Below are 26,148 nucleotides of genomic sequence, written 5' to 3' on the forward strand. Positions count from 1 at the left end.
CCCTCTCCCCAGGCTCCCCTCCCGTCTTTGTGGTACGTTCCCTCATTGTCAGGTCAATGCTCCAACATCATCTCCTCAGACCACCCTAACTAAAACATTTCCCACCAAGCCGCTTGCAAACCATTGACCTGCTTTCTTTTTCGTCACGGCTCTTTTTGTTCCTTTCTATTATTTAAAACGTTTATTCATGCAGATGTTTACTGTCAGCCTCCACTCACTCCATGAGGTAGGGACTTTTTCTCATTCATTCTCCACTGTGTTTCCCAGTGTTGTCATCTTGTAGGTATTCTATAAATAAATTAAATTAAAATTAATTAATCAATTATTAGAAAAATTTCCTTTCCATTTCAAGATTGAATATATGCAGGGGTGAAAGATGACTCTAAGATTCCATCCCTGGGTACCTGAAAGAGTGATGGATGTGGGACATGAGGAGTTGTAGGAATACAGAGTGGATGGCATCTAATGCCACCCATTGAACACCCCCTTACTCAGGAGATAGGGTTCATACAGCCAGCATGTCAGGGACTGGAATCCACGTCCCCTCATTTCCCTGCTTTGTGTTCTTTCCAGGACATGACATCATTTCATCAGCAGGAAGTGAGGTTGGTGTACAAATAAAGGAGAGATGATGAATTTGGCTTTGGACATGCTGAGTTTGAGGTGTCCCTGGGACGTTCACCAGTTAGATATAAAAACTGAAACTCAGAAATGAGCTCAGATACCTGCATTGATTTTGTAATTGAAATGTGGGAAAGGATGAGATTGCCAAGGTAGATAAAGAGCAAAAAATAAGAAAAGGGAGAGAAGAAGATGGGGAAAAAAAAAAAAAAAAGCAAAGGCCAGAACATTTGCATAAGGAAGAAATTTGCGGATAAAAAAAAGGATGCACATGGTCTCATGAAGTCAAGGAAGAAAGAAGGTCAATGGAGGGAAGGTCAAGTAGGACAAGGACAAAGCTGGAGGAGGGGCAGTTTCAGCAGTGCAGGGTCAAAGGTCAGATTGCCAGGGACCCAGGTCCTGAGGATGAGGCCTTATTGGTTAAGATCACTGGAGTTAAACTGCCTGGATTTGTACCCAGACTTCAGCATTAACTGTAGGGCCTCAGGAAAGATTTTTAATCTCTCTAAGCCTTATTGCCTCATATACTAAATAGGGATAAAAGTATCATATTAAAATATTATGAGAAATAAATGAAATAATCCACTTAAATTGTTAAGCTCAGTTCCTGATGCATAGCAACTGCTCAATAACTTTAGATATCATTTCTCTCTCTCTCTTTTTTTTTTTTTGGCTGCGTTGGGTCTTCGTTGCTGCGCGTGGGCTTTCTCTAGTTGTGGCGAGCAAGGGCTACTCTTCGTTGCAGTGCACGGGCTTCTCATTGCGGTGGCTTCTGTTGTTGTGGAGCACAGGCTCAGAAGTTGTGGGTCGCAGGCTCCAGAGCGCAGGCTCACTAGTTGTGGTGCACAGGCTTAGTTGCTCCGTGGCATGTGGGATCTTCCCAGACCAGGGATAGAACCCATCTCCCCTGCACTGGCAGGCAGATTCTTAACCACTGCACCACCAGAGAAGTCCCAGGTATTATTTCTTTTGGTAAGAGTTTGGAATATAAAGGAAGGAGAAAGATAAGATATAAATTGGGGAGATTAATGGAGTTCAGGGAAGACCTCTTGAGTGAACAAAATCCTGTAAAGAAAGGAAAAAGTTTCATATATTTAGACACAGGGCTTAGTGTTAGGGAAGAGAAGATAGATGTTGAGATAGGAGCACAAAACGGATGATAAGGATAAGAAGAGAGATGGGTATTTTGATAAAGAGAAGGTCTTTCAGTGCCATCTTGTTAGATCAGCCCATGGCCCCCACTTGTTGAGAGCTTGTGAGTGCCTCTTTCTCACTACGCCACATGGGGCTGATAATTCCAACTTCCTGAACTGATACTGTTTGATAAGCACTGCCAGAGCTAAGATCAGAGCTCTGTAGAGGTGTAAGAAAGCCTTTACAAGTGGCCACTGACCAGCAGTGAATCGAGCCGCCATTCATGCAACACAATCATTAAGAATCTCAGGGCTGGAGGCATCTGAAAGGTCATCTGGCCCAAGGTCACCTGAATTCCCTCCACAGCATCTCCAGCAGGCAGTTACATATAAGCTGCATTTGAACAGCATCCCATTTGGTATCTTGCAAGCCAGACCTTTCTTTCTCAGGTTAGACTGTTCAGCACAGGAATTCTCCCACTGATCTGCCATAGACTTGAAATTGCCATTTTCAATCACTCCTTAGGCTTAACAGACTGAAGGATTCTTTTAAACCACAAATACATAACCTGGGGATGGAGATGCTGGTGATGCCTTTTCTGTAAGAGTCCTTGTCAGTCACAAAGGATGACTCCAAGGAGGGGTAAATCTAACGTGCGGTGGGAGGGCTGCAGATGTTAACATCTGAGGATGCTTAACACCAAGGGATGTTAAAGAGCATAAGACGCTGCTACAAAAGCCAACATGAAAGCACAGGGTATTCAGAGGAAGGGAAATATTGAAGTCATGTTCATCCTTTGTCTTATTCTGGCCCCAGGTGGGCACTGGGGTGTGCCACCATCTAAAGAGGAGCCCGGACTTCCCTGGTGGTGCAGTGGTTGAGAGTCCGCCTGCCGATGCAGGGGACACGGGTTCATGCCCCGGTCCGGGAAGATCCCACATGCCGCGGAGCAGCTGGACCCGTGAGCCATGGCCGCTGAGCCTGCGCCCCCGGAGCCTGTGCTCCGCAACGGGAGAGGCCACAACAGTGAGAGGCCCGCGTACCAAAAAAGAAGAGGAGCCCAGGCCTGAGCATTCACTCCTTGCCCTCATGTAAACGAGGACATTTCAATTACTGGCAATGAGGTAGTCCATTGAATCCATTTAAATGGACCCAGCCAGAGGTTCATGGATCTGGTTTAAGCTAGGATAGTGGAAGGTATTCTCAGTCTACCTGAGGATAAGACTTCCAACCAGCCATGTAACCCCACCACAATCCAAATGGAGCCCAGCCCAGCCCAGCCCAGCCCAGCCCAGCCCAGCCCAGCACTCTCTGAGTTCAGCTAACTCTGAACTTCGTTTTTCCTCATCTGTGAAATACCTCACCTATTAGAATGCAGGGAGGTAGAGTAGAGGGCCTTGGGTGGGTCTTCCCACTTCTAAATTCCATGATAGAAGATCTCCCTGGAGACTCAAGAGATCATAGCAAGGAGGCAGGTAGGAAAGGAGCAACGGCAGCTCCAGAATTTCAACCTGTGGCAGACCTGGAGCCCATCTGTTTGGAGGTTTGACAATCTGGAGAGCTTGTCACATAGTTCCATCTGCATGGCAAACAGCGGTTTTTACTTCGATTGCATAAGCATTGGTGGGAGTTAAGGGAGGTTGACAAGCTCCCTGCAAACAACCCTTGTGCCATTTTGGGAAATAGGTCCTGGGGGATGATGCGGCCATTCCTCCAGCTCTCACTCGGGACAATCTCCATACCCTGCATTCAGCTTTAGGAAACGGAAAGGCTCAGCAGTGGCATTTGAGTATTGTCACCACCATCAGAAGATATTCCTTTTTCATCAGGAAACTTTGGTTATCACTAATTTTCTCTTCTGCCTGAGTGTATGATGTGAGTTGGTTAAGATTTGGCCAAGAGAAGCATAAAAGAGAGACTAGACAATTTGTTAAAAATAAAAAGGGTGATAAAAGTTTTAAAAAATCCTTTTCTTAATTCAATGATGAAATATGGCTGTTAATGGAAAATGAATTGGTCTACTCCGGCCATAAACACTTTACGTTTATGTTAATCACACTAGCGTTAATACCAAACACTGTGAATCTATTAATAGCAGTCTTCATCTTCATAGTACTTTACCAACAACTAATTAATTAAGCAAACCTGTTTTAACTGGTTGCCATGGTAGCAGAGATGCACAGAAATGGTTGCATCCATGAAATTCATTCTTAGCTCCTGAAATATAATTCAGCTTGGGCAATAAGTTATCATTATGCAGCACTATAATGTGTTTAGAACGATAATTACTATGTTAGTAATGAAAAGATTTGCGAGTACACATAAATACATGCAGTAGTAAATATTTAAAAAGATAATTTTTATGCTTATTACCTATAAAATCTTTTCCTCCACTGAATCTGGTAGCCAAAACATGACAATTTCATCTGTAATTATTACTCTGTTTATACCTTATCTACTGTGTTTGCTCTTCAGTACCCATCCCGAGAAGATGGTCATCCAGATGAAAGAGGCTTCCAAAAATTTGCCGCTGAATAAGCAGTGAGGAGAGGAGTTGCGGGGCAGGGTGGGGAGATGACAGTTGCCATCTTCAAGGGTCTGAAGGCTATTGGAGTGGAAGAGGAATGGGAGTGGTGGCTTGACTGCTGGTGTCCAGACCAGCGTGAATGGCGAAGCTACAGGGAGGCATGTGTGACCTGCGGCCCCATGGCACAGGGGTTACATAGGATGCTCTGGAGTCAGGCTGGACCTAAATCCAGATCCCGTCCTTGCTGTGGTGGGGTTAGTTGCTCGGAGCCACCGGCCTGCTGCATGGGGTCCTGTGGGGATTCCCAGCTAATGCACGGAGGCCTCTGCCTAGCACAGAGTAAATAGAACATGAGTGTTAGCTCTTTATTAGTGGAGGATTTTTACCTGAAGTTTGTTAAAAATAGAATGGGCTGCTTTGTGAAGCAATGACTCACTTCTCTGTCAACTGGAAGTAATGAAGCAGAACCTGGATGGCCACCTGTTAAAACTGCTGTATAAGGGCTTCCTGCCTTGAGGGTAAGGTTGAAATAGATGATTTCCAGGTCCACGATTCCATGAATTTGGGGAGGAGGGGAAGGAGGAAGGACTTCTATTTTCATCCTTCAACCTTTGCTTCACTGGATTCTTACTATAATGTAATACTTGGGTGAACTAGGTTTGTGACGTAGTGTTATTGGTAAAATGGTATTATATGGAGCAAACTGTTCTCTTTCAGAAAGAAAGTCCTGAGCTAGCCTTAATTCTAAGAAAGACGCTCACTAATTTGACTGTTTAGTCTCTGCCAAGTTTTCCTCCGAGACCCTTTAGGTCCTTTTCAAATGGAGATGTTTTTCCAACTAGTTTCCTTAAGTCTGTGGCTCACTGTGTTCTAAAATTACGTTATTTCCCTTATTATCCAGAATGTCATCTGTCTACAGTCATATTTCTCTAAATATTTGTACCTATCTTTACCTTGTCCTTTAAATCCTCATCAGTGAGCAGGCAATGAACCAGCCTAGGTTTGTTTTTGTTAACGTCTCAGCAAAGGTGTTTTTAATAAACACAGCCTAAGCTAAACAGCTCTGCTTCAGAGAATTCTTTCTTGACTAGAGTGGCAGCCCTGAGCTCCCGGGTGGCGGGTGGCCGGGCTCCCAGCTTACAGTCTTAGACCTGGAAGGTTTTCTGTTCAGATTCAAATGCAGCCTTGTTAATTCTGGTGAGGTCTGTGCTCAGAGCATCTGATGACGGTGCCTACCCCCCCCCCCACCCCCACCCCGCGTCTCTTCCTGCCTTGTCGACTGGGCCAGGCCTCAGCTCTCTGGGCCTGTTTCCCGATCTCAGAAATGGACACGATCTTAGTATCCACCCTGCTAGGAGGACCCCCGAGGTTCCGCGGTGAGGTTCAGTGGGCGGTAAGGTCACAGAGGGACCAATGCGTCCTTTCTTCTTTCAGAAACAAACGCGCCTCATCGCGCTAACTGCCGACACCAGCAGCCTAGTGAGACCTGCCCGGGGGAGGTGTTTGGAGGGTGGGGAGGGTCAGGTGGACCTCGTATTGCTGCTTCGCGTTATTGCCCTTCGCAGATGGTGCGTTTTTCACAAACTGAAGTTTTGTGGCAACCCTGCGCCGAGCAAGTTTATTGGCACCATTTTTCCAACAGCATTTGCTCACTTCCTGTCTCTGTGCCGCATTTTGGTAACTCCTGCGATATTTCAAACTTTTTCATTATTATTATTCTCTGTCGTGATGATCTGTGAGCAGTCATCTTTGATGTTCCTACTGCAAAAAGATCACGACTGGAAGGCTCAGATGACGGCTAGCAGTTTTTAGCAATAAGATGTTTTTTACCGTACGTGTGTTGTTTTCGACGTAATTCTGCTGCACGCTTATAGATGAGGGTACAGTGTAAACGTAGCTTTTATCTGTACTCTCGCCGGGCTTTCCAGAGGAACATATCATCGGTGCAGCGGAAGGCTGCTCGCAGGGCCCCCGCAGGGTCAGTGGGCATCTCCGGCTGGTGGGCAGCAACAGCGTGCATGTGCACAGACGCGTACCCCCCGGCGTCCACCCCTCCGTGCCCATCGAACACGGCAAAGTAGGCGCGGTCCACAGAGTCCGATAGGCCAAAGAGCAGGTTGAAGGCTGGGAGGCACACGTGCTTGTCCTCCATCCTGAGGCGCGCATTACGGATGGCATGCACGGAGACGAGCCACTGCCGCTGCGGGACCCAGGCAGCCACGGGCACCTGCTTCTGCCACTGGCTGCACACTTCCCAGAGCCGGTCAAAGAGGCTCCGCACCAGGCCCGCAGCGTCCAGCAGGCTCACAGGGGCCTCCTCCTCCTCATCGCGATCCTCCTCCACCTGCTCCGGCAACTTCCGCAACTCAGAAAGGTCCGTCCGCAGCAGCCAGGCAGGCAGCAAGTGGCGGCCGAGCGCTCCTGCTGCTCAGGAAGCCCATGGCCAGCTCAGCTAGCTCATGGCCAGCTCAGCTAGCTCGCCTTTCACCTCCTCCTGGATCAGCATTGTCCCTCGGACCTTCCATGGCAACAGGCTCTCCGGGCCCAGCAGGGCTGGGAAGTCGCGGAGGAGTGCGTCCAGGAGGCTGGGGTTCTCCTCTGCCTTCTGGCTGTTCTGCTGTGGGGGTCCTGAGGCCATGCCCAGAGCATCCCCGGGGGCTGCTGCCAGGTCGTTGGTCTTCATTCTGCCACACGGCCGCCCGGCGCCCGCTAGCCGCTCCCCCCAGCCTAGGTTTTTAACAGTGTGGGCTTCTTTCTCGTTTTTCTTTTTTTCTCTCTAACAACACCGTATGGTGACAGCTCTGGCCTAGCTGCTAAACGTCTGCCCAGAGCCGCTGAAGTCCACACAGTTACAGGCTTGTTTGTGGGACCTGGTGTCAGGTCCATCCCAACCACTCATGAGACTGCTACTCCTGGGAGTGTGGTTGTCACTATGACAACAGGCTGAGAAGACCAGGGATAGACTGAGAACTTTACAGCGAGGCTGAGAGGGAGCCCAGGGAAAAGGAAAGAAAATAAATCCTAGGGAGGTCACCAAGGCAAGGGTGCAGGGCTGGGTGTAAGCAGTACAGGTAGAAAGGAGACAGAAGGAGAAGGAGAGCAAGAAAGAAGAGGTTTAAAATCTGTCCTGATTCTCACTTTTAAGCCCTATGTCTACATAGATCCTTTAGATGCAATAGAAACCCTACTCCTTAGAAGAAATAAAAATTAAGGTTTGAAAAACAAAATATATTCTAAAAGAGAAAAGAAAAATGTCCTTTTACGGATAACCATTCTAGAATCAATCATTTACTATAAAAGCACCATAACAGCATCAGCAATATAAACTAGTATAGGCAATTTCTATAGAAAACCACAAAGGAGAAAAAAATTAAACGAGAAAACAATCTCATATCCAAAAATATGATGATTGTGTATCTCTAGCTATTAAATAACTTTCAGAAATCACATACAAAGTCCTTTTTCTGAACAAAATGGATTTGAAGATGTCCTGTTGTTTTGTGTGTGTGTGACAACTATGTGACATTTTAACCAAATGACAAAATTTAGAGCATTAAAGTAGCCCTCCTTATTGTTAAAAGTTTCAGAAGTTCTTCAACTGTAATATGTGCATATTCAACTTATATTCACAACAAAATGAGAGGCAAGTTCTACAGTCTGACATTAATGTTGAATATCCATCAACTACAAATTACTAATCCGTTTTTGGAAATATTTTTCATCTGAAAAAATCAGTAGCAGGTTAATATAGCTTAAATTACAAAAGAAATCAACTTGGCTTTCAATTTTGTTTCTAAACGTTATATTTAACAAATAAACATAAGGGATAGATAAAACCACGTCTCATTTCTGAGGTGTGTGGGTGTGTGTTTGGGGTTAGTGTAAGAGGATGAAATGTTGATTTTTTAAAAATATTAAATTGCTCTACAAATCTTAAAGCATTTTATTTGTAACTCATTTGACAAGTGAAGACAGTGGCTGGAGTGAAGGGCCCAGATAGGACCCACTGCCCCCAGGTTGGCCTCCTCCAGTGGTCCCCGCTCTGGGGTCCAGTGGCCTGAGCATCCAAGTCACGCTGAGCAGCAGGAAGGCCCCCCTAGAAGGTGATCATTGCTCCAAAATAGAGCAGATCATGGGACGTGTCCACCTAGGACATTTATAAAGTAAAATATTATGACGACGGTACTCAAATAAGTGTCTTTCAAGCTGTGCCAAGAGTCTGTAAAGGGTTTCCCCACCTGTAAGGCAAAGAGGTCGGGTTACATCATCTCTAGTGTTCCTCCTAGTCCCCTCTATGATGCTGAGACTTTGACTCGTGGTTTTATCTTCCACTCTTATTTACTTAGCATACACAAAAGGCCAAAATTTTTTTTTAATTGGTAAGATCAATGCAATAGAAGAGAGTTCAAAAATAGACCCACACATATATGCTCAATTGATTTCAACAAGATAATTACATGAGGAAAGGGTAATCTTTTCAAGAATGGTTTTAGAACAATTGGCTATCCATGTAGGAAGAAAGGAACCTTGACCTTTAACTCATACCACATAAAAAAATTCAGTTGTAATGTAAACATAAGAGTTAAAATTATAAAACTTCTAGAAGCAAACATAGGAGAAAATCTTTGTGACATTATATTAGGCAAAGATTTCTTAGGAAACAAAAAAACACAAACCATAACAGAAAAAGTGGCAGATTGGACTTTTAAATTAAAAACTCTTGCTCTTCAAAGACACTTAAGAAATTGAAAAGACAAGCCAAAAACAGGGAGAAAATTATATGTATTTACAAATACAAATACATTTATAAATATGTATTTACAAAATACATACCTGACATAGAACTTGGATTCAGGATATATAAAGAATTCTTACAACTTAATAAAAAGAAGACAAAAAGATTCCATTTTAGAAAATGGGCAAAAGATTTAAATAGACACTTTACAAAAGAAGACATATGAATTGAAAATAAGCACATGACAGGATGCTCAATTATTATTTATCATTAAGAAATGCTAGTCAAACTACAATGAGATACCACTCTACGTACACAAAAGGCCAAAAATTTTTAAAAACTGATAATATCAAGTGTTGGCAACAATGTAGAATACTGGAACTCTCAAACATTGCAGATGGGAAAGCAAAATAATATGGCCACTTTGGAAAACTGTTTTGCATTTAAAAAAAAAAACATACATTAACCATATGACCCAGAAATATTGCTTCTGGATATTTATCCAAGAAAAAAACATATGCACTATACACAAAAACTTGAATATCGAAGTTCATAACATTTTCTTTGTAATAGCCAAAAACTGGACACAACCCAAATGTCCATCACCTGGTGAATAAACAAATTATATTGATATATCATATAATGGAACACTACTAAATAACAAAGAGGAAAAACTACAGATCCATATAAAAACATGCATGAATCTATGTGAACGCAGGCAGACAACAAATGATTTCATACTGCATGATTACATTTATGTGGGATTCTAGAAAAGGGAAAACTACAGCGGAGAGAAAAGCGAGTTAGTTGTTAGGATCCAGGGTCTGGAGGGAGGGGTTGACTGCAAAGGGGCATGGAAATTTGTGAGGGGAGAAGTTGTGAAATGTCTTTTTTTTTTTAATTTATTTTATATTTGGCTATGTTGGGTCTTCGTTGCTGCGCGGGTTTACTCTAGTTGGGGTGAGTGGTGGCTACTCTTTGTTGCGGTGCGCAGGCTTCTCATTGCGGTGGCTTCTCTTGTTGCAGAGCACACAGGCTCTAGGCGCACAGGCTTCAGTAGTTGTGGCACGTGGGCTCAGTAGTTGTGGCTCGCGGGCTTTAGAGCGCAGGCTCAGTAGTTGTGGCACACGGGCTTAGTTGCTCCGCTGCATGTGGGATCTTCCCGGACCAGGGATCGAACCTGTGTCCCCTGCATTGGCAGACGGATTCTTAACCTCTGTGCCACCAGGGAAGCCCCGGTGTGAAATATCTTGATTGTAGTGGTGATTTACAGAACTAAATACATTTGCCAAAGCTCACTGAACCCTGAACTTAACAATTCTTATCATCAGTTCCAACGTGTGTGGGTTTTTCCCCACACCACTAAGCAGTTCCCCAGTGCCAGCTGGGTGTCCTACAATTCAAGTCAATTGTGACACTATCTACCTGGAGATACCATCAGAGCCAACAGATTAAGGGCTCATCCTTAAGGAACGAAAGGCAAGATTGTGTTCCTTGTGTTCTCCAACCCAGAACCTCATCCTTTTGTTTTTTTTAAGGAGGCTTCATTACATAGGCACAGTTGATTAAATCACTGGCAATTGGCATCAATTCAACCTCCAGCCCCTCTCCCCTTCCCAGAGGTCAAGGGGTTGGGACTGAAAGTTCTAGACCTTTTTTTTTTTGCGGTACGCGGGCCTCTCTCTGTTGTGGCCTCTCCTGTTGCAGAGCACAGGCTCCGGACGTGCAGGTTCAGCGGCCATGGCTCACGGACCCAGCCGCTCCGCAGCATGCGGGATCTTCCCGAACCGGGGCACGAACCCGTATCCCCTACATGGCAGGGGGACTCTCAACCACTGCGCCACCAGGGAAGCCCAGGTTCTAGCCCTTTAACCACAGGGTTGGTTCTCCTTGCAACCAGCCCCCGCCCTCAGGTGAGGTTCTAAAGTCATGCCATCAACATAACAAAAGACGCTTTTGCTCTCACCACTTAGGAATTTCGAGATCTTCAGGAGCTCTGTGTCAGGAGCAGAAGGAAGACCAAGTATATTTCTTATTATAAATCACAGTACCACAGCACTAACATTGGTGAGTTTTACAGTATGTAAACTATCCATCAGTAAAGCTGATTTTGAAGGAAAGAAACCCTTTTCTCCAGGGTTCCTGACTGTGGATTTATATGAATCAATAGGGCCAAAATAGCTGGGCTCACAGAGTTCAGAAGTGAGGTGACTCGAAAAGAGCCACTCGGTCAGAATTCAGCCCCAGGAACTTGTCAACTCTTGCAGGTAATTCAGCAGATGTGTCCAGAATGAGAGTTTTTAACGGGAAATGGAGAGAGAACGGGTAGATTTCTCTCCTTTCATGAACACAGTTACAGAAATTTTCAAATGTAAGAGTTCCTAAAGCAGATATTTTGAGATGAGAGTTCTATTGGAAGTTCTCTTACCTGCTTTGTTGACAGTGTTCACCAACATTTCTCTCTGTAGAGCCACTGAAATCAAAGGAATCCCTAAACCACATGCTAGTCCCTCCCAAAATAAGGAGAGAGAATTCATTCATCTATGCATTCAGGGAACACTTGATGGGCAACTCCTCTGTGCTGGGCAATGTGCCTTGGGCAGGAGATAAAAAGGAAGTAAATAAAGAAGGTGTGGTCGTCTCTGCACCTGAAGGCTAGTCTGGTCTGAGTTTCTTGGGGTCACAATTCAGAACATTTACAGATTCAGCTTCTGGGATTTGCCATTATCACTAAAGCATTGCCAGAAAGATTGTGAGGATTGTGACAATAAAGACTGCTTTTGAACACCAGGGTACTTTTACAATGTGGACGCACTCAGGCATTGGTAATTTTCATAGGTCATGTCTACTCTGGAAAAATATTATACGTGAAATGCTTATTTCAGCAAAGTAGTTTTTATATGGATTCCCCCTTCAATACAAACACTGCTTTTGAAACAATTCCTTTTCACTGGAATAATTCTGAAAAAGTAATTTGTTTTTTGAGGGAAATAGGGACTTTCCCCCAAATATTTTCAGTAATTATTTGGACGGTAAAGCATTTTCTAGTGGAGTAGGAGGATGCAGATAGGTTTTCAAGTGTGAAATAGAAAAGCAGCTATACCTATGTACCTTGGTTTTTGTTCTTTATGGTTGAGTCAGTACTTAGTACTGTACTAAAAAGCTTTATATTCTCAGAAAAATAAACCAGGGCAATCATATGGTATTGTTAGGGAACCGTTGGCCGAAACCACTCACCTTGGCCAGGCACGATAATAACCACTTGCATGAGTTGTCTCACAATAGGAGGTCCTGATAAGGAACATGGTGCTGCCACCTAAAACCAACCTGGAGAATTTGGGAAGGGCCAAAAGGAGGGAGGAGATGCCAGCCCGTAATATGTCCTGCCGACCTCCCAGAAACCCTCGTGCTGGAAACCGTCTTGGCTAAGAGATGCACGTACCATCAGGAAGGACACTGAGTCAGACCAAATATGGGCACAAGCAAGATGATTGGCCAGAGACAACCCCCAAAGCTAACCCCCATCACCATAAAACCTGAGACTGCAAGCCGCATGACAGAGCAGTTCTACTGGGTTCCCCTACCCTGCCGCTCTCCACCTAGGTGTCCCTTCCCAACAAAGTCTTTTGCTTTGTCAGTAAGTGTGTCTCCTTGGACAATTCATTTCTGGGTGTTAGACAAGAGCCCAATTCTGGGTTCCCCTTCTGGTAACAGTATCTTTGGACCAAACTTTCACTTGCCATTCAGTGCCTCCTATGTGCCAAAGCCCTTGTGAGGCCGTGCTGTCCAGCAGAACTCTGCAATGATGGAAAGGTTTTCTATGACTGCACTGTCTAAATATAGTAGTCAGGCTCAGAAACTGGGTTTTAATTTAATTTAATTCTTTTACATTTAAATGGCTACATATGGCTAGTAGTTATCAAGTTGGACAGGTTGGGTATGAGGAATAGGTAATAGGAAGTGTCCCAATATGCACAATGTGGTCGTGGTGAATTGGGCTAGGTGGAGATGGAGGATTTTTTCAGTGATTTCTGTCCACAAGGGTACCAGTCTTTCAGTCATCACCTTCAAACATATAAATCTACAATGGAGGTGATTAAGGCTATATCCAGAGGTACAATATGTAATGTATATACTTAAATGTCCATGTAAATATAAGTACACATGTATTTATAGCAAGAAAAAAATGCTTTGACTCTTTCAAGTCAAGATAGGTAAGAGGATGGTAGGTAGAATGGGGCTCTTTCTGTCTCAGGTTCTACTGAGGTGTCAATGCATTAGATATGAAAGTGTACAAAGTGAATGTGAAACAGACCTCCACCCCATGTACAGATTTTGAAGGAAATGGTCCTGAGATCCTGCTCCACAATCTTGGATCCCATAGTTAGATCAAAGCTGTAAAAAGAAGTGAGTGTGAGGAGATTGGGAGGACATGGTGACTAGAGTGGTCGCCTGGTTCTACTCCCCATTAGGGGAAGGTGGGAGGTTCTACTCTATGACCCCAAGACTCATAAAGGGACTTCAAAGAGACTCGTTGGAGAAATTTGAAGTTGTTCCCTGTAGCTGGAAAACACTGAGGATAGTGGCCTCACTCATGCCCCAGAAAGCTAATGGAGACTGTTGCTTTCCAGGAAACTCAGTGTGAGAGAGAGTTGAGTGCTCTAGGGGCAGGGCCTGAGATCCCCTGCTGTGTGGTTGGGATTAGCTTGCACTTCCAGAGTTTCTGAGCAAGGGCCATGAGTGTTCTTGTGGACCAGACGTGGGCCACATGCAAGAGAGTTGGCCTGGGGTCTACCTTCCTGTGGTCTATCCATTGGGGTGGGCTGGAGAGTATCAGTAAGAAGAGGAGGTGTCCCAGTGGGTACTTAGGGCTGTGGAACAGGAGCAGAGGTTGTCACCTACACTCTCCTTCCCATAGCACACTTCCAGCTAAGCAGGGAAGAAGATCTGATGTCAGGTCAAGTTTGGGCTTTCCAGGATGGGGTAGTTTAATTACTGAACTGACCCTGTGTCTAGAGTGAGCTGAACAATTTCTGGGCCTGCCAAGTTTTCATTTAATGACAGGGAAGACACCGAATGAGATGATTGTGGAGGACAGTTTTGGTTATACCAGGAATGGAACTTATTCAACATCCTGGTTCTAATGTATATAGTCATTCCATTCGATTTTTCTTGGTATAATTCCAAGAAGCTGTGGTTGACACTTCTTTTCTTTTGTAACAAAAAATACAGAAATTAAATACAAATTAATTAATAAACAATTTCTATCAGCCTGGAAACCTATATATTAATTAAATATCTTTTTTAATGAATTCTAGAAGTAATTATTTTTGCAAAAAATAGTAAACAAATATTAGTAACTAGGTCAGGCATAACAAATTAGCTTGAGACAAAGTGAGAAATTGCTAGAACTATAGGTATAAACACTCTCTTCCATTCTTCTTGAAAATGATAGAATGAACGTGTTGATAAAAAGAGAAGTGATGATTGTAGTAGGGAGACAGTAGAATAGAGAAAATGCTAACTGAAAACTTTAGAGAGGGAAAACTTTCATGTAAAAATAACCTGACAATATTCCATTAAGAGCATCTACCTGCTCTCCTCCTATTTTTTCAACCTCCTCTGCTGGTTCTTACTCATCCCCCTAACTTCTTAGTGTTGCCTTGGACTTTCTCTTTCTCTTTATCCGCCTCTTTGTTGATCTCATCTCATTTCATGGGTGTAAATACCACTTCTACTCTAACTTCCAAATTTATAGCTCCAGCACCAACCTCTTCCCTGAATTCTGATCTCCAACTGCTTATGCAGCACTACCATTGGGTGTCTGAAAGATGCCTGTAACTTACCATGTCCACAGCTGAGCGCTGACGTCCCCCGCCTAGTCCTGCTCCCCTGCAGGTTCTTCCCAGCTCAGTTTCCCAACTCCATCTTTCAAGCAGTTCTCCCCCAAACACTTGGAGTCATCCTTGACTCTCTTTCTCTTCCACCTTCCATTGATCAGAAAATCCTGTCAGCTCAGCCTTCAAAATACGACAGAATCTGAACAATTCTCACTACCTCCTTTGCTTCCACCCTGGCCTATGCCACCCTCATCTGCTTGGATTGTTGCATTAGCCTCCTAATTCACTTCCCTGTTTCCGACACCCCATACAAGGTGATCCTGGTAAAAGAGAAATCAGATCCCGCTACTCCTCTGCTCAAAAGCTTCCAAAGTCACTTAAAAGCCCAGATCCTCTCAGTGGCCTGTAAGACCCCACACACCACACCTCCTGCCGTCACCCGTCCTCACTCGGCTCTTGGCACACTGACATCTTTGCTGTGGCCCGAACACGCCAGGCGAGCCCTCGGGGCCTCTACACTCACAGTTCCTCATCTGTCTGTCTGTGAGGCTGGCGCCTCACCTCCTTCAGGTCCTCACTCAGATTTCCCCTTCTCAGGCGCATCCTTCTCCCTTTGCAACCATCCACTCCCCACACCCACACTCCTTACTCCTTGTCCCTCTTCCTTGTTTTATTTTTCTCTAAAATGCTTATCACCATATCAGGTCTTATAAATATTAACTTATCTTGCATATTTTCTGTCTTCCCAAGGTCATTAGACTGTAAGCTTCATGAGGACAGGGATGTTTCATTTGCTGCTAACGTCAGTGAACTATACCTAGTACAATACATGCAAATGTTCAAGAAATATTGGTCATATGAATGAATAAAAGAATAGCTATCCATGAGAAAGATAATAAAAAATAAGCTGAAACCTTTGTTATTTGTGTTTCTTCTTCTCCTTCTCCTTCCTCTTCTTCTTCTTCCCAGACATAGCCTAACTTATTTGGATCCTGGGGAAAAGGTGAACTGGGTCCAGCCTATGATCTAACATTTCTGTGCATGCAGCACAGGGAGCCAATGTCACTTCCTCCTTGATCTTCCCCTGATTCTCTGCTCTTTGAAATCACCTCAGCACAGTGACCAGATTTTTACTCTTTGCTTCTTGTCTCCCAATCCTCTTATCCATCCAGCATCCATTCAGTATTCAGTAGAGTCAGATGCCAGGTGAATTTTGTCTTAGATCTGTCCTTTCAGTTTCACCTTGGGCTACTGAAATTCAAGGACAACATGATTTTAGACTGTTGTATATTTGAGTTGAATATTTGTTGTGTATGTAAGTTGAATAATTCTACCTTGGATAAGGGCAAATTTCAACTCAACAATTATTCACTGAAGTCTTTACTATGGACCAAGAACAGTGCTAGAAGCTAGGAATTTGACAATAAATAAGCTAACGTTCTCCACTCTAATATACCAGTTATTTGTATACAACTGATAAATGATTAATGTGTTAAGAGGTCTTCTAATTGAAAATATTGTAGAGGTTAGAGTTTGTGTATTTCAAATAAAAACTTTAAAAATGCATGTTTTAAGACTCTTGGATTGTTTGAGAATTCAGGTAAAAACGAGGAGTGAACCATAGAACGCAATGAGAAATTTTCTTTTTCTCTTTTGACATGAAATAACTGACATCTATGAAATGATAAAATTCACAATATTAATAAAGATGAATTTAAGAGCACTTAATGTTAATCATTGCCTAAATAACTTGAAATGTCCCCATATCCTACGGCTCACATATGAAAGAAACTTGAGACATCTTCCTAAATTCGACAACACAGTAAAATTGTACATGTTATTTTCAATAATGAATGTGAGACAGGAACTTTTCTAAAGTGTCAATTAAAAAAACCAAACAACTTTTGATCAACTATGCTGGAGAAAAGACTTTTTATTCTACCCATCAGAAATGATGTTACAGAATTATTCTACCACTTCACACTCATTAGAACGGCTATAAAATCAAAATACAGACAATAACCAGTGTTGGTTAGGATGTGGAGAAATTGGAACCCTCATACATTGCTGATGGGAATACGAGATGGTGCAGCCACTGCGAGGCACAGTTTGGCAATAAAATTAAACAGAGTTACATATGACCAACGAATTCTACCCAAGAGAAATGAGAATATAACATCCACACAAAAACTTGCACAGGAGTGTTTATAGCAGGAGTATTCATAAAAGCCAAAAAGTAGAAACAACACAAATGTTCATCAGCTGATGAATGGGTAGTAGAATATTATTTGGTAACAAAAGGAATGAAGTTCTGATATACGCTGGTCCCGGATGAGCACTGAAAACATTAGGCTAAGTGAAAGAAATCAGTCACAAAAAGACCACATAGTGTATGATTTAATTTATATGAAAAGTCCAGAATAGGCAAGTCCATAGAGACAGAAAGTAGATTAGTGGTTGTTTGGGGCTGAGGGGGTTAGAAAGAAAAGAGCAGTGACTGCTAAGAATATAGTGTTTCTTTTTGGCATGATAATATTTTTATAAAATGCACAACTCTGTGAATATACTAAAACCCATTGAATTGTACAGTTTAGATGGGTGAGTTGTGCGGTGTATGAGTTATATCTCAATAAAGCTGTTAAAAAAAGTCATTCCAAAGAGATGATCAAAAGTATGCAGCCAAAACACATGGGGGAAAAGTACTGTAAAGATATTTTAGGAAGTTAATTAATAAAAATATGTGATTTTTCTGGATTTGGTGGTGTGCGCGTAACTTGTCAACTTTTAGAAATTTGTATTAAAGTTTTTTTCCATTCTAAATAAATATTCACTCTTGTACAAAAAAAAAAAAACGAAAAAAAAATCCACAATCTGGTTCTGCAAACTGGCCTTCAGAAATAGTGGGGATTGGGCTTCCCTGGTGGCGCAGTGGTTGAGAGTCTGCCTGTCGATGCAGGGGACACGGGTTTGTGCCCTGGTCCGGGAAGATCCCACATGCCGTGGAGCGGCTGGGCCCTTGAGCCATGGCCGCTGAGCCTACGCGTCCAGAGCCTGTGCTCCGCAAGGGGAGAGGCCACAGCAGTGAGAGGCCCGCGTACCACCAAAAACAAACAACAACAACAAAAGAGAAATAGCGGGGATTAATTGTGTGCATGAATCATGCATGAGAGAATTTCCATTTCCTTTTCATTTCTTCTTTTGACTGCTGGTACCTAATGTCTTGCCTAAGTTATCTTTCTCTCTTTCCACAACACAATACGGGGCTCATGGGCAGAGTTCAGGGAGGGATATGGCATTGGATAAATACAGACCAGCCCATACCTCTTTCGGAGTGGTTGCTCCTCCCTGGCCAGTGTGCCTCCTTCCTACTTTTACAAGGTGGATGTCTGTGTATTCTGACACCAAACTTGAGCACAACTGTGATCTTTTGCGCTGGGTGCCTGGGATCTCTGTGGGCTAGAGTAGCAGAAATGCGAATTCATACTCTATTTCCAATATTTCAAGAAACCTAACAAAATATTTATCCACAAAATACATGCTGGCAAAATGCGATGTCAACCTTTGTTTGATTTGCTTTGGGCTTTATCAAATCAAAAGTGGCAACACTGGCTAATTTATGCCGATCAGAGTCTCCAACAATTATGCCTTTGATTATTTAAGGTGGGAAGAATGAATGATCATTTAATAGGTGTGACCAGCTTTGTAAGTAAAATCTTAAAACATGTTGAATTCAGGGAGAAAAAAATAAAAACTTTGCTTTGTGATGAAAATGTTTCTGTTGCCTAACTTTTGAAATGCCTCTTTATTGAACATTTACTATGGGCCAGGAACCTTACATAACTTGTCATGCTAATAATAGTTCTTCAAGCTATTATTATCCTCTTTCAGTAATTGAGGAAACAGAGCCTCAGATTATAGATGTCCATTACCACGTCCCTTAACTAGTAAGCTCATGCAAATCTCCGTCTACTCTGCCTCTTCTATGAAGAGTTATGTCTGGGCATCGTTGGTATGGGTTTAGATTCAGCTCAAAATCCTGACCTTCTTCTATGTATGAGCTGTTGGTTGATTTTCCAGGTAAAGGCCACCAGGCCAGCGGTCAAGCCCTAGGTAGCAACAGCATTTCCTACTTGGTTTTACTCCTGATTCTTTGCCAACAAAGTCATCAGACCTCCGGGTTCAAGGAAGGTAGGAGTTTATTGAGAATAGGCACACAGGGACTGTCTTCTTTGCGTCATTCTGTTAAGAGGGGAGGATCCATAAAAGAGAAAAATGCCCAAGTAACTGGGGTGCTTTAGAACCTACACATCTGACCAAATTTCTGCTCTGGCCAGGTAGCATGGACTACGACCATTTTCAGAAGCTGGACTGGATCTGCATAAATGCATCCACCTCCTCATTCTGGTTACGCTGGTGGGCGCCGCTGGCTGACCGGCAGCTGTGAATGGGGCAAGGCAAAGCAGGAGCCTCAGGGGCCTCCTGCACCCTGACCTGGTGGGCTGCCTCCTCGGGCCACCAAGGAGCCTGACCCTCCATCCTCGACTCAACGCTTGGCCATTGTTAGCCATTTCCCTTTATTTGGGCATCTTCCACCGGTCACAGAAGCCAGACTTTAAGGCTGCAATATCCTCATACCATAGCACCGTGCAGCCGGCCATGCGGGTCTCTGCTCCAGGTGCTGAGCGCGCTCTCCGCGGGTAACGGACCTCTGGGGGCGGGGGGTCTTAGGTCTCCCCCTCCCTCGGCCAGAGGAGGGCGCCTTCCCGGCCCCGGTCTCTGCCGCAAAAGCTCGAGGCGAACAGGAAAAAGGGCATCGGTGTGCGGCACTTCGGTTGGAAAATGCAGTTTTACGCCGGGATCCCCTGGCACGCGCATTCGGAGCCGGGACCGCGGTGGCCGCGAGCATGGGATCTGCCTCGAGGGACTGGACTTGGAAAGGGTCGGCGGGTCGCTGGCGAGCAAACCCCTACACGGACGCCAGAGGCCCCCCACCCGGATGCCGCGACCCAATGGGACGCGTGGGCGTGTCGGGCGCTAGTCCCGGGAGCACGCGAGACGCCGCTCCCCTCGCGGCGCTTCCTGACAGGAAACTCCGTCGGAAGCGCGGCTCACTTTCCTCAGGGAGACGAACGAAGCAACAGGCAGGCTTCCGCCGGAGACAGGCGACTGCGAGTTCGGCGCGGGGTCCGCCCCTCCCCCTTTCTTCCCCCTCCCCCTCGTCTCTCCCCTCCCTTCCTCTGGGGCACCGCCCACCTCCCCGCTCCTGCCCGCCCCCTACCTCCCCGGCTGCCCCGCCCCCTTCCCGCTCCCCCGCGGGGCCCGCCCCCATCTCCCGCGCCCCTCCCACCCTCGGCCCCGCCGCCCTCCCCCTCTCTTTCTCCTCCCTCCACTAGCCCCTCTGGCCCCGCGCCCGCCCCCGCCGTCCCTGGGCCGCGGCCCGGCCGCAGCCTCCGCCAGGGAGCGCGCCCGCCGCCCGCCGGTGTCCCGGGAGCCCGACAAAGAGCGCGCCTGAGGCTCCAGCAGCTCGGCGGGCGATGGGAGATGGAAGGAAGCGACGCCGCGGTGAGGTTCGACCCGGAGGGCGGGCGGGCGGGCGGGGGCGGGAGCGCGGGCGGCCGTCGGGGCGGCGGTGCTTTGTGGCTGCTCGGTCCCGGGGTTCCGGACCGCTGGACGTCGGGTTCGGGAACTGCTTCCTTTCTGCCCTCTCTTTGTGCGGGTGAGGAGGCGGAAGGCTCGCTCTGTGGGGTGGCGGTTCGGGGGGTTCACCCCGACCCCCGAGGCCGGGACGGCGGGGGAGGCGGGAGGGGGCCCGGCGGCCGAGTGCGCGGCGCTCTGGTTTCTGTCAGGAGAACAGGGAAGCCCAGCGCAGCGAGCGGGCGCGCGGCCGGCGGTGGGGATTCCGCACCTTGAAAGACGTTGCAGCCCTTCGGTGGTACTTGCGTTTAACTTTGTCCGCCGGTTTCTGCAGCGAGTTCTGGCAGGCGATGTTGTGAGATGTTAAAAAAAAAAGCAGGCACCACTTGGAGGACGTGGGTTTAAAATGCTGTCGGTTGCTTGGATGACAAATGTGTAGTGTTACCGCTCCCCTCGGAGGACGCGACGCATGCGACGACGTCATTGTCCACAGACACTGGGGTCCCGGGTTTCCACCCCAGAATAGCTCTTAAGTGGGTCCAGGTGCTGGTGTAGGGAAGACGAGGTCTGGAAAATTCCGCTCACTGGGATTCTGGGAGCAAATGCTTGCAATTCATGAGCCATAGTTGAGTATCTGCAGAGGATTTTGCGGAGTCCCGTAGCCAGGTGAGTGCGACAGGCTTGCTGCTGTCAAGGAGCTTGTCTTCTAGGAGGGGCGGCTTGGGCAGAGCTGTGAAGGAGGAACCCAGAGGAGGGCGGGGTTCTGGCGAGCGAGAGCCTGGACGGCCTCTGCGGGCATGTTGGGGTGGACCTTGAAGAGGAGTGTTGGGGCGGCCGTCGCGTCGTGGGGAAAGGATGCTCCCCGCTGGAGGAAAGCGAATGCACTTTCTAGTTTCTTCCAAGACAGGCTTTACCGTCCTTCCTTAGAGTGTTTGCAGATCAAGGGATATTCTTTTAAAAAGTCGTTAAATTCCTCTTCACCGCTTAAAAATAAGTGCGGCATGCTAAACAAAACCAGCAAAACAAAGCAAAATAAAAGAACACCTTCCCAAACAATTGTTTAGTGGCTCGATGCATGTTCTTCTACAACTCTCTATATCCTCTCACAAGTCCTATGGCAGCTCTGTGGGTTTGTCTTGTCTGATATTTCATTAATACACACTTTTTGTGCTAACAGGAGCAGAGTGGGTACCATGGAAAGTGCTTAGACACCTGGCTTGTAGGTTATATCACTGACTGGGTGAGTCTTTGCCACTGTCTTTGTCACATCCTTTAGCCCCTGGAGCTGAAATTTCCTCCTCTGTAGGATAAGGGGATTGGGTGGATAGGTGCTCCCTCGGAGTCTTCCAGCCCCAGCATTTTATGGTTTCATGCCTAGACGTGTACATGCATTCCTTATTCAGTGATGTACTCTCAGCTTCACCTTCTGAATCGCTCTCAGTTTATATGTTCTGTGAACGGATCAACACATCCTGGCCATTGAGTGGGGGAGAGTGATGGAAGCTGCAAAGCTAAAATAACCTTATTTTAAGGTGAAATTCCACAGTTGAATTTTATTTTTTAAAATGCAAGTGTAAGAAGCTTGATTTGCCAATCTGAATGAGTGTTGGCTTTAAAAAAGGTTTTGTTGACACTGTTCATTTGTGACCAAAGAATAATACGTGCTTTACTGTGTACGTGTGTTAAGAGCTTCAATTTTGCTCTTAATTAACTACTAGCACTTAAAAAAGTGAGATATCTCAGAAATCCTTTTAGGCTAGTAAATCTTGGGAATTTGGAAATAAAAATAATATAAGACGGCAAATAGTTCCCTGAAAAAGGGAAATTCAGTGATACTTTCCATCCATGGTTCTGTTCACTTTCTAAAACCTTGGTATTTGTTTGCTGACCCTGGTGGAAAATATGAGTGGGATTTAGCCTGGCATTTTTCTAAAAAAACATGTCTAAGGCATTACTCCTTTTAGAGGTGATTTTTCTTCTTTAGAAATTCTGGAGTCATCTGTCATCATTCATAAACTAAGACACCAGTGTGGTAATGGATTAGGCCCAGTCTTGATTAAGAAGTGCTGGGGCAAAAAACGTGTGAATGTTAAAATGTGTATGTACTTTGGCTTCTGGACTGGTTTGTTTGAGGTTTACCTGACGTAATGTTGTCACTTGCCAATTATGAAAAGAGCGTTTCTTTGCGTTTGGGTTGGATTAAGAAATAAGTAATGGATGATGATCCTTCTCAATTTTTAGAAACGAATTCAGACACGATTGAGGTTTAGGCAGCCTGTGAGAAATAATCTGGTGATCAGTAGGTGACCAAAGCCCCCTTACCTGAGCATGTGACTCAGGCTTACAGATACCTTGGGGTCCAGGCTCACCTCCAGTCACTGCTGCTTTGATAGTTCTCAACATTTAGGACTCTCCCCATGCAATGGTGGCCAGGCGCAGAGGTCCTTGGCTTCCCTTTGCTAAGAGTGGAGACATTTCCACCTAGGGTACTGCCTCTCAGCTCTTCCTAAGTTCTTTCACAGTTAAATCAGCTGAACCTTAGTTTAGGGTAGTGCACCATCCAGGTGAAATCCCCCAGAGCATTTGTTCATAGTGTCCATGTCTGGACAGCTTTCGTTTGTGGTATTGTTTGCAGTTTCAGAGATTTGCTGGAAAGAATTTTAGCAGTGGCATTATTTTTTGAGAGCGTGTCCCTTTGTACCTTTCCTGTGTTTCTTTTTTCTTTTTTTTTTTCTAAATTGGAGTATAGTTGCTTTACACCTTTACACTGCTGTGCCCAGAAGGTCAACAAACTGGGGCCCTGTTGGTGCTGAGCAGGCAGGATTTTGTTGACACTCCAGGGCACAGAGGTGGTGAGGCGTTTTCTCTTTCGGGCACACCTGTGGTGTGAGGGAGTCACCAGCTTCTCTCCCCATCCTCCGTGTAAGCGCCAGGCCCTGGCCACAGCTGACCACTCATTTCTCCAGGCCTGTTTAACTGTGAACAACCATCTAGTTTGAAATTCCCTTTTCGCTGGTCACAGGCCAGTGAGATGAATCAGAATAACTTGTACATGTCGATGGACATTTTTGGAAGTTTATCCTTGGGGTTAGGGTAAGAGGGAAAATGAACATTTTGGCCTGAGCCTCTTTTTTTACCTAGTAGCTTCGTGTGGGTTGTCTGAGAAGCAGCATTTTCCTTTAAGTTTCAAATTATGGCCTAACTTTTGGAAAGTGCTTATTTCATGTGATATTTTCAAGCGTGATGCATTGTTACAGTCACAGCTAATATTTATTGAGATCTTATTGTGTGTTTTCACACAGGTTACCTCTAGTCCCCATGACAGCCCCATGCGGTCAGTACTGCCATTATCTCCAGTCTGAAGTCTGGAGAGGTTAAGTAACACAGCTAATAAGGGGCAGAGCTGAGATTTAAACTTGGCAGTCCAGTGGTCTTAACCACCATTCTGCTTCTATGTACTCAAAGTTAGCATTGTGTTGGGGCTTCCCTGGTGGTGCAGTGGTTGAGAGTCCGCCTGCCGATGCAGGGGACACGGGTTCGATCCCTGGCCCGGGAAGATCCCACGTGCTGCGGAGCAACTAAGCCCGTGTGCCACACTACTGAGCCTGCGCTCTAGAGCCCGTGAGCCACAACTGCTGAGCCTGCGTGCCACAACTGCTGAAGCCTGCGCGCCTAGAGCTCGTGCTCCACAACAAGAGAAGCCACCACAATGAGAAGCCAGCGCACTGCAACGAAGAGTAGCCCCTGCTCGCCACAACTAGAGAAAGCCCGTACACAGCAACGAAGACCCAGTGCAGCCAAAAAACAAACAAACAAATAAATTTATTAAAAAAAAACATTTAGAGGCACTAAGGTCATATTTCAGAGTGTCAAACCTCACAGCCTGTAAATACTGAAACTACTGTATTTAAGAACCCTTTCATGGAATACTTTCATAGAATCAGTGAGTTACCTCCAAATCAGTATTGTTCAATAGAACTTTCTGCTGTGATGGAAATAGTTTATATCTGTGCTGTCTAATATGGCCGTCAGTAGCTGCATGTAGCCACTGAGAGCATTTGAAATATGGCTAGTGAGATTTAGGAACTGAATTTTAAATTTTATTTAATTTCGGTGAACTTAATTAGCCTCATATGGCTAATGGCTAATATATCGGGACAGCACAGCTCTAGACCAGAAATGCTCTACTAGATGCTAATGGTTGTCCTGGGCAGTCAGTTCCCACTTGACCGTCTGGTTGCTTATGGTATGTTTACTGACTGGGCTTTGCTAAGTTTTTAGTTTTGTATGTGTTTACCCCATCATTTCTGATAAGTACAAAAGCAGTGAGAGTATATGGGGGCATGGGATTTTAATGGAAATGAAAGTGGAGATAGAATCATTGAAAGTGATGAGAAGAAGAAAAATGTATTCAAGAGTAAGAACTATACTAAAGAAAAAAAATTGTGTAACAGGTAGCGTGCAGTTGACAGTACTCAGCAAGATGGAGGAAAAGCTTTTGATAAAATAGAAAAACGAGTGTCTGGCTGAGATCCACTATTATATTAATTCATGAGCTGGCTGTGAGTTGTTTGAGAACTTACAGAGATGGTGAGAGCACTGCCGTTGACTTTTTTTTTTGTTACAAGCTGTGGATAGTTCAGTAGCTCCCAGCTCCCTTTGAATCTGCATAGCATCACAGTCCAGGTGGGTAATGCTGGATATTCAAGTGGCTAAGGTCTTTCCTGGGACCCCTCAAAGCTGTCTTGGAGGCCCAATAGATTTTCAAAGTAGATGAAGCTGAGTAGGAAAGATTTCTGTATTGCATGAATTTTGGCAAGGAGCATGCCTAGCTTTAAAAGTACATGTTAGTAGAGGTGCTTCAGACCACAGAATGGAGGAAAAAATCTTACTCTTTATCCCCAAATACTTTTCAGTCTGGGAGGTAGACAGCCACATTTACAGATGCCAGGGTTTCTCCAGGGTCAGGCGTGTAGGAATAGCCTTGAGTGTAATAGCATGTGTGAAATCATGAGAGAATTCTCATGGTTAGGCTTCTGTTGGAATACCTGACTATTTTGAGTTTTCTAACTTGTGGTGAAAACACAATGATATCAAGGCATAACACTGCAAAAATGTGGGGATAGGAAGAGGAGAAAGAATAACATGTATTCTGTATTTACGGTGTGGCAGGCACCATGTGAAGCAGTGTGTGTGTATGTGTGTGTGTGTGTGTGTGTGTGTGTGTATGTGAATTTACATATTCTTTTTTTTAAAAATAAATTTATTTAATTTACTTATTTATTTTTGGCTGTGTTGGGCCTTCGTTGCTGTGCCGTGGGCTTTCTCTAGTTGCGGCGAGCGGGGGCTACTCTTCATTGTGGGGTGCGGGCTTTTCACTGCGGTGGCTTCTCTTGTTGCACAGCAAGGGCTCTAGGCATGTGGGCTTCAGTAGTTGTGGCGTGCAGGCTCAGTAGTTGTGGCCTGAGAGCTCTAGAGCGCAGTCTCAGTAGTTGTAGCGCACGGGCTTAGTTGCTCTGCGGCATGTGGGATCTTCCCGGACCAGGGCTCGAACCTGTGTCCCCTGCATTGGCAGGCGGATTCTTAACCACTGCGCCACTAGGCAAGCCCAGTTTACATATTCTTATATGTTCTTTACAATGTTGTAAGCTAGGTAG

General features: G+C 45.2%; 1 protein-coding gene and 1 pseudogene across 3 annotated transcripts in view; one reads left to right on the top strand and one right to left on the bottom strand.

Moving 5' to 3' along the window:
- Positions 1–26,148, top strand: part of PSD3 (pleckstrin and Sec7 domain containing 3) — a gene marked incomplete at both ends in the record, with an annotated part of 558,422 nt that overhangs the window by 48,677 nt on the left and 483,597 nt on the right. The gene's annotated exons all lie outside the window — the stretch shown is intronic.
- LOC309838858 (protein phosphatase 1F-like) lies at positions 6,183–6,965 on the bottom strand (annotated as a pseudogene). Its single transcript has one exon. The product of its transcript is annotated as a protein phosphatase 1F-like (transcript).

The sequence above is a fragment of the Grampus griseus genome, assembly GCF_964374135.1.
Source record: "Grampus griseus genome assembly, chromosome: 21".
NCBI lineage: Eukaryota > Metazoa > Chordata > Mammalia > Artiodactyla > Delphinidae > Grampus > Grampus griseus.